General features: G+C 47.3%; 1 protein-coding gene across 2 annotated transcripts in view; it reads left to right on the forward strand.

Moving 5' to 3' along the window:
- Window positions 1-1,395, forward strand: part of Dpys (dihydropyrimidinase) — a 66,868-nt gene extending 65,473 nt beyond the window's left edge. Inside the window, exon 10 of one of the 2 annotated variants that reach the window (XM_041637633.1) lies at window positions 1,007-1,395. The gene's annotated coding sequence lies outside the window, so the exon portion shown is untranslated. The remainder of the gene's footprint in view (window positions 1-1,006) is intronic. The other variant, XM_041637634.1, reaches the window with a different exon arrangement.
- The last annotated feature ends 7,483 nt before the right edge of the window (window positions 1,396-8,878 follow it).

Here is an 8,878-nt window from a genome sequence, read left to right on the forward strand (position 1 = left end):
CCGCACTCTGCAGAGACTGTGAGCACTGGTCACTCCTGCGCTGCCTTCTGCCGTGCGGATATTTCTGTGTTGAAACTCCTCTATTTCCCTTTTCTCCCAGTTTCTCTCCCCTCCGTTGTTTTCTGTTCCTGCTCCATCAAATCGCCACTAAAGGGCAGTGCTGGAGCTTTAGGATTTCCGTGACGTCACTTCCACTGACCTGTAAAATGTACATCCTCCCCTTTGGGTGGTTTTCCAAGAGTCTGATTATTTTCTAAAATTGTGACGTGTGTTTGTATGTTTCAGCTTGTAGCCGTCTGGAAGAGTCTCACACTAGCGGGCGTGTCCAGCCTACACACTGTGGGTCACAGGACAGCCATTAGCACAGCCCAACACACAATCATAAAGCGTTCTTAGAACATTGTGAGATGCTCTTTTGCGGTGGTTTCTTGGTAACTCCATTGTGTGGCTCTCAGTGTAGACTTTACTAATGACAAACGTCCCGGGACAACGTCAGAGGGTCAGACAGTGCTATTGGAAGCTGACCTGACCGATGAAGGAATACGTGTGTGTCAGTTGGAGTGCTGCTGGACAATAGCCTGGTTCTCTACAAACTTGGGTGCTGCGCACACTCACATTTGACAGCCCGTGCTTCCCTAAATCCTGTGGCAGTGGGGATTTGGATAATAAGCCCTGGGACGCTGCAGGCCTGGCCCCCTTGTGCAGTGTGCTCTCTCGTTGTCGGGCATTGTCATTTTTTAACAACACTAGCCCCAAGCTTCAGGACTTCTGTCATTTCCACATTACTGGAATTATTCATGCGATTCAAAAAGACTGTATTTAAAATCCCAGAGATTAGCAGGAGAAAGAAACAGTGCTGGATGGGATCACATGCTAGCTACTCCCAGCTTTTGCGGGAACAGGCTTAGTGTTTACTTTGATTAGAACATTTCTTGGCGGTAGCTTGAACTCGGTCTCTCTTTGTGAGGGAGAATGTTACACTGAGTGCCTTGTACTCTCTTCAAAGGTAGAAGCCGAGCAAAGGCCCCAAGGCCGCCTCCCCACCAGCCGTCAGCCCCTGGCGCAGAGTCTGTTATTTCAACTCCCCGAGATCCTTTAGGAAAAATAATCGCTCTGGGCCGCTTTGATTTTTCTCTCAGAAGCAATAGCCGCCTGCCTCACTGTGCCTTTGTTGCTGAGCGAGATTGAAGCTATAAATGAACGTTCCTGGGATGGGAAGTCCGCGTGAAGACTCGTTGATGAGCCCTTTCAGGTGTCGTCTTTCTTTACACCAGGTTTCTTTCTCTGGGTTTTTAAAGATGACTTTCTGTGTAAGGCTTGGTTGCTGTTCTGTTTTGTTTTAATGGCTGCATTTGTTTGAAACAGCACTATGATTTTTACTTTTGATTGCAATTAATAAACACTGAGAGCTTCATTTTGTATTCCAGTACCTGAGTTGTGTGTGGTTATCTCCTTCTGCCTGGTGGGTGGGACCAGGACCCAGAGGATTGAGTCCGACAAGAAAGCACAATTTCTTCTGTTTTCAGTGCCTCCCATGATAGGTCCCAGGAAATCAAGTCATGTGTTCAACCATGAAATGAGTCCAAGGCAAACTATCCAATCAAATCACATTGATGGGTCCAGGATTTGAAGGATTAAATGGCATTGGTACCACCCGGAGATATGTTGATCCTCCCCATCCCTTTTCTGTGTCTTGGTCCCTTTGTGCATTGAGGTGAGGCTTCTCTTTCTTCTTCTGGGTAGACAGGCCAAGAGGGACGTCTTTGGATGTACCCACACTCTGATGGACATACTAGCCCACTAGAGGACGTGTTTACACCTTTGACAGAGGGCCGTGGGGGGGCTGAGCTGTCATTTGTTCTGAGCACACAGAAGAGAAGATGGTTCGACACACTCAAAGAGAAATCTCCCAGCTCAATTCAACTGCAAATCTTTTCTTCTCAGGATTGATACTGCAAAACATTTTTTTTTCTTCCTGCACTCTGCTTGACAAAGGCAGCTCCACAATAGAACACAGAATCCTCTGCCAGTGAATAAGTCAGTTGCTTTCTTACCCAGAAGTCAATCCTCACGCATCATCGAATGCTCACTTGAAATGTCACCTTCTCCCACAGGCTTTCCAAAGTAGGTTAGGTCCTCTTTGACGCAGCTCCATGGTGAAGCACGTACACCCCATCACCACATCCCATCTCATGCAGTATGCAGTTGCTCCACATCTGTAGGTTCTAACCAACGGGTCAAAAACATCTGGAAAGAAAGAAAGAAAGAAAGAAAGAAAGAAAGAAAGAAAGAAAGGAAGGAAGGAAATGTCTGTACTGACAGGTAGATTTCATTCCCTTGTCATGATTCTCTAAGCAACATGGTATCTCAATCTCTACCCAACATCTACTTCACACCAGGAGGTAAAAGTAATCAGGAGATGGGTTCAGGTATAAGCGAGGGTGAGCACACGTAGTTAATGAGATGCCATTTTATACAAGTACGGTCAGCATCCTCGGATTTGGGGGTCACACTGTCCTGAAGCCAACCCCCCATGCGTACTCTCCAAGGGACAGCTTGAGCTGCTTGCTACACTTCTCCTTTGGAAGCTACAGGGAGGGGCTTGTCTAGCTCCCTGGCACTCCCCCACACCCAGCACAGTGTGTGGTTAGTGATGGCTGAGCAGAGGTCACATTTTAATTTTTAAATAGAAGAGGAAGTGAAATAATTCCTGCTAAGTTCTTCAATTGATGCAGATGAAGATAGAGAACCTTCAATGGGGCAGAAACAACCTCTGTAGTCTTTCCTGCCCAGCTCTTCTGGGGAAGAGGTAAGTGACTACAGAATTCTGCTCCAGCAAAGTCTTTGGATGTACATGTGGCGCTCTCTCTGAATTTTAAAAGTTGCCCCAGTCTGTATTTTACAGATTGAGACCAAGTCCCTTCTCCTTATGAAGTTTGATTGATCTTCCCAAACCTCAGTTTCTTCGTTTACAAAGCAAAGCCAAAAATTTGCCCTCTCGTGGGGTGTCCTGAGGCCTGTGAGACCCAAGCTCTACACAGCAGATGTGACCTCCCATTGTTCCCAAGGTGATAAGTCAACACAGATGTTCTGTCCAGAAAGCCATGGCTGTTTTGTTCTTTCCTGGAAGTTCACCACATTTGGCAGTACCAACCCCTTAGTGCTGTAGAAGAATGGAAGGTGGCACAAGATGAGGCCATGTGGCCATTTTGGAGATGACGGTGGACATGAGGGCCAGGATGTGGACACCATGAGTGGTGTGAACAGAGATACATTTGAAAGTATGGGCATGGACAGATGAAACAGAGAGGAAAGAGAATATCTATCCAATACTGATAGCTACAGAACACTGTAGAACATTCTGGTGGTTTGGGGTCCAACAGCCAGCATCAATCGGCAGGGACCATGGCCAAGGAACTGAGTCACGCTGGAAACAGAACCAGCAGTAGAATCATTGGGGCGCGGTGAAGCAGAGGAGAGTGCACACAAAGCAGTCAGCACAGAGCCGGAAGGCGGTGAGCACCTGGCAAGTTACCCAGCTGATACCATTTTCCCATCACTGCCGAGCCCTGGGAAGAGACTGGAGGAAAGATAGCCTCACCAGACTGGGTTCGTTACCCAGCCATTTTCCCACTGGTTTGGCTTTTGGGGTGCACCCAGCTCTCAACCCTGTTCTTGCAGCCTTTTACACTTCTCTCTCAGCAGTACAGACAAATGAGTTCTGGCCTTCATCTCCCCAAGTTCTGTTTTCTTAAAGGGTTTTCACCACTCTGGGAGGCTTCATACCTTGGGGACAATCTTACCCTAAATAATTTTCTTGTCTCGGGAACTCTTGTTACAAGAAGGCTTGTTTTGCCTTCTGAAGAAACACACAAGCACACCTGCCCCCTCCAATCAGTATTTCTTGCTCTGCACAGTTCTGTGGAGATGACAGAGGTTTACAGCACAGTTGGAAGGTCGGAACACAAGCCTGGGGTAGCTCATAGTAGGAACCCTGCTGAGGGGGCATCTGGGAACACAAGCTTGGGGTAGCTTATAGAAGAAACCCTGCTGAGGGGGCATCTGGGAACACAAGCCTGGGGTAGCTCATAGTAGGAACCCTGCTCAGGGGGCATCTGGGAAGGCCTGACTGGGCTCCCGGAAGTCAAGCAGGCAGTTAAGCTTGTAGGGCTGTGGCTTCAGGATCCACCCTGAGGTGAGAGAAGCCTCTGAGGATAGTCTTGTTGCTTTGTTTCATTTTGATTGTTGGCAATTGTTTAAGTTAGCGTTTCTGTTGCTGTGAAGAGACACCATGACCATAGCAACTCTTATAAAGGGAGACATTTAATTGGGGTGGTTCCCCTACAGTTCAGAGATTCAGCCCATTATCTTCTTGGTGGGACATGGTGACGTTCAGGCAGACATAGTGCTAAAGAAGTAGCTGAAAGTCCTACATCTTGCAGACAACAGAATTAGTCCGTCAGTCACACTGAGCGGAAGTTTGACCAAGAGAGACCTCCCTCAAGCCCGCCCCTACTTCACCAACAAGGCCACACCTCCTTCAACAAGGCTACACCTCCAAATAGTGCCACTTTCTTTGGGGGGCATTTTCTTACAAACCACTGCAGTAACAAAGAACACATGAAGAACTTTTCATTTTCTAGGATCCTAGATTCTGCAAATGTCTCTGGATCTAGAGGCTGAAAGAGAAGGAAGAAACGTCTTGGTGTTTTTGTTTCCTGAGTTCTTGGGTGGATTCTGGCCTACTGTCAACCAGGAAGGACTCATAGGAAGAGTGGCTGATGGTGTCCCAGAGACCTAGCCACAGGAGGCAGAGCCTCCTGCAAAAATATACAAGATGGTGAGGTGACCATTTGGGGACAACGTGGCATCTGTGCTTCTAAGGGTGTGTATTCCGCCTGAGGAACGTCGCTTGCCATCTCTGAACCTCAGTTTCTTGATCTATGAACTTGAGACCATCCACAAGAGTTCCTCTGCTTCCTTGACTGTGTGGCCGAAGGTACCCAAAGAGATGGTGACGTTTGTGCACGGAGCAATGAGAGTGTGTCGAGTGTGCCGCAACGACAACGTGAGCGTCACGCTCAGTCAGCCGCTCTGGAAAATGGAAGTAAGAGAAGACATTGAATGTGAGTGATCAGAAAGCAGTGGGGGAGGGGGGTTAAAAATAGATGAGTGAGCTTACAGTCACACAGAAGGGCCCTTCTGCGAGGAGAGTGGGCAGAAAAGGAAGGTTAGCTGCGGATCCGGGAAGTGGAGGCGTTGCCCACCCCGCAGGAGGAAAGCAGAGCTTTGTTTATTGGTGCACAGAAGCTTGGGGTTGGGGTGACAGCTGATGATGTGGCAGTTTCTGAGTCAGGGTGCTATCCACACTGAGGGTCACATGCCCAAACCAGAGCCAGATGCAAGCACAGCTGAGCCAAGGTCAGGCTAAGCCTAGAAAAAAGAGAGGAGGCTGTGCGTGGGAGGAGCAGCAGGGTGAATAAGATGGACGTTAAAGGCAAGTTCTGTGTGATGAGGCTAGAACATGCAGGCGAGGCTGACCACAAGGGAGGTGTCCTGCCACTGCGCTGGGGGTTAAGGCCAAGAAGACAAGAGTCCTGGGCAAGGCGACAGTGGAGTCTGTTGGCTAGGAAGGAAGCCCAGAAGAGATGATGCTCAGAAGCAGAGCTACAAGGTTTCTCTGGAGTAAGACAAACTCTGCTCCGGATGGCTGGCTCCTCTGTACCCTCCATGCCCAGACCGGCACACAGAAGTCAGGTCTGTCACACGAAGGGCACTCCTAATCATGTTGGAGTGACCTGCCAGCTGGGTGTGGCCAAACTGAAAATGTCCAGTAAACCAGGCCTGCTGGCACAAGCTGGAAACCCCAGTTATTCAGGAGGCTGAGGCAGGAGGATTGTAACTTACTGGAGTCCTACCTCAAAATAAAAGTATAAGCAGTAGGCTAGGAAAGGTAGCTCAGTAGGAGAACATTGCCTAGCATGTGCTAGGCCCTAGGTTCAATCAACCGCAATATTACAAAGAGAAATAAATTAACGATCTAAAAATTATCAGATGGGCTCAGAATTTGAACCTGTTTTGTGACTTTGACAACAATTAGCTTTCTTTCTGGTACCTGATAGTTAACATGGAACATTTCTCTGTCCCTCTTGGCAACCATGGGTCATCTGTCTTGTTCTTTGTCTCGAACTGTGGACTCAAAACATCAATGAACAGCTCCCGTCTTAAAGAGAATAAGAGTTTATTATAGAGCCAAATTTGTATGACCATGGCCATGGTACACAGATTTAGGTTACACCAAATTCCATGTTTCAACACAGAAGAAGTTTCATGAAGGATTATAGTCTTACATAACAAAGAAAGTCATAAATGAAGATAAATAAAATACATCGGCAGGAGCGTCAGAGAGCCAGTCGCTCAAGACAGGGGAGACTTTTCTCAGAACTGCCTAGTGACTGTCTTAGCTTCGGGGTTGGCGGAAGTTAGTGATCTACCAAGTTCATACATTCCAAAGGTTTTGTCTATTAGTCTTAGGATGTTAGTTCTGACACAGAGACAGGCAAGGAATGGAAGTAAAAGAGCCAGCTTGAAGGAGGTAGGTCATTGGCTTCTGGGCCTAAAACACCCCAATTTCTTTGTAGATACAGATATATAGCTTCTTTCCAGGAATATAATCTCTCTCTCTCCTCTCTCTCTCTCTCTCTCTCTCTCTCTCTCTCTCTCTCTCGTGTGTGTGTGTGTGTGTGTGTGTGTGTGTGTGTGTGTGTGACAATCCTCCTTCAGCTTCCCGAGTGTTACCACTGCAGGATGATGCTCTCTTGTCTCGCCTAACCCCTTTCCTTCTCTTTATATCATACAAGGTTTACCACGCTCCATGTAGTCACTTGTTTCCATGGCAACTTGTTTCTGCATTTTGCCGTTCTCAATCTGCCTATAGGGCTATGCCTGCTTCCCACTTCTAAGCACGGCAGTGCGCAGCCATATTTACATCCTGTTCTGATACAGAGTGTCTTCTCAGACGGGGAACACTGTCTTCTCAAATGATTAATTTAAAAATACATTTAAACACATTAAAGCATAATATAGAATTTCTTTACACCTGCTAGTTAAGAAATAACTTTTCTTGTCAGTCATTTTTCATTGACTCATTCAAGGCTGTTTGTTTCAGGCATATTAAATGTGGTGGTTTTAATGAGAATTCCCCCATAGACTCATGCATTTGAATGATTTGTCCTCAGTGGGTAGAACTCTTTGGAAACAATTATGAGGAGGTGTGGCCTTGTTGGAGTAGGTGTGGCATTGCTGGAGGAAGGATGTCACTAAGGGTGGGTTTTGAGGTTTCAAAAACTCATGCCACTTCCTAGTTAGTTCTCTCTCTCTCTCTCTCTCTCTCTCTCTCTCTCTCTCTCTCCATCATGGTTGTTGTCTCAATGTAGGTGAGAGGTTTTCTTATCTATTGCTCCAATGCCTGCCAGCTGGCCTGCCCACCTGCCTGCATGCCACCACACTACACACCATGGGGGCTGTCACACTGCACACCATGGTGGTAACGGACTAACTCTATGGAGCTATCAGCAAACCTCCAATCAAATGCTTTCTTTTATAAGCTAGTGTCTCTTCACAGCAATAGAACAGTGACTGAGAAAAGACAACCATGGAAAGGGTCTTCAGGAGACCCTAGGCTCCAAGTTATAATGTTTGGTTCTCAGTTTCTTGACAGTTTGCATGGCGATCAAACTTTGGTAATGTTCTCATCCTTAGTGATACAGGCTGGGACTTCATCTTAAGCACATGCAAGAACAAGAGCCATGGTGAAATTTCACTTTTGTCTCACTGATATTTTGTTCTTAACTAACAAATCCTTACAGTTTTGCTTCTTCCTCTTTTCACATGTGCAGTGCACCACGCCCCCATGTCTGCGCTCTGTGCGCTGGCACCCAGTTCCCGAGCTTCGGGCAAGGGGGCTGGAGGTTAAAATACACAGACACACACAGACAGAGAGACAGCGACACGGGTCATTCTTGAATTCCCCAAGAATGCCCCCTTTATTGTGTTCACGGGCAGATTATATAGAGATAGCCACGCCCCAGCCAAACCCACCAGAAACCACTCTCCTGCCATCAGGAACTCTGCAAGGTCTCGTGCTCAGAGCAGCTGTAGGCACTCAGATCAGGGGAAAACAAGTTGTTTACAAGAAATTCAGGATCTGGGGTCTCACTGCTCCCAACACACATGCGTGTGTGTGTGTGTGTGTAAGCCTGAGGCTGATGTTGGAAATCTTCCTCCATGGCTCATTGACATGCGTGCGTGTGTGTGTGTGTGTGTCTGTGTGTGTGTGTGTGTGTAAGCCTGAGGCTGATGCTGGAAATCTTCCTCCATGGCTCATTGACCTTATTCTTTGAAGTAAGGTCTGTCCGTCAATCTCAGAGCTTGCCAGTGTGACTAGTTTCATCAGCTGCTTAGATTCTCTGTCTCTTCCTTGCTGGGCTGAATTTCAGGTGGAGCTGCCACATCCGCCTGGCATTTGCTTGGGTCCTAGGGATCCACACTGCGATTCTCTTCATGCATGGCGAGCGCTTTAACTGCTGGGAGTCTTCCCATCCTGTCTTTGTGTTTTCCCTTGGCACCGTTTTCTACTTTAGTGAGGCTGACTCTGCAGAACCATTATTCTTCAGCCCATTGTTCTCCTGGGTTAGTTCTGGACCACGGTCTGCATTGGTTTTCATTTGTTTTGTCTTGGGCTTTTTTAGCTATAAAGTTGCAAGAGTTCTAAGAGATGCTTGGATGGGGGCCCATAAACGCTGGTTGACAATCCGCTTGCCTTTTCAGAATGAATTTCCATATGTACACAATAGCAGAACTCTGTCCCATTTACCCT

This window comes from Microtus oregoni, unplaced genomic scaffold (genome assembly GCF_018167655.1).
Source record: "Microtus oregoni isolate MIOR12 unplaced genomic scaffold, Mior012 000053F_ref0000044, whole genome shotgun sequence".
Taxonomy (NCBI): domain Eukaryota; kingdom Metazoa; phylum Chordata; class Mammalia; order Rodentia; family Cricetidae; genus Microtus; species Microtus oregoni.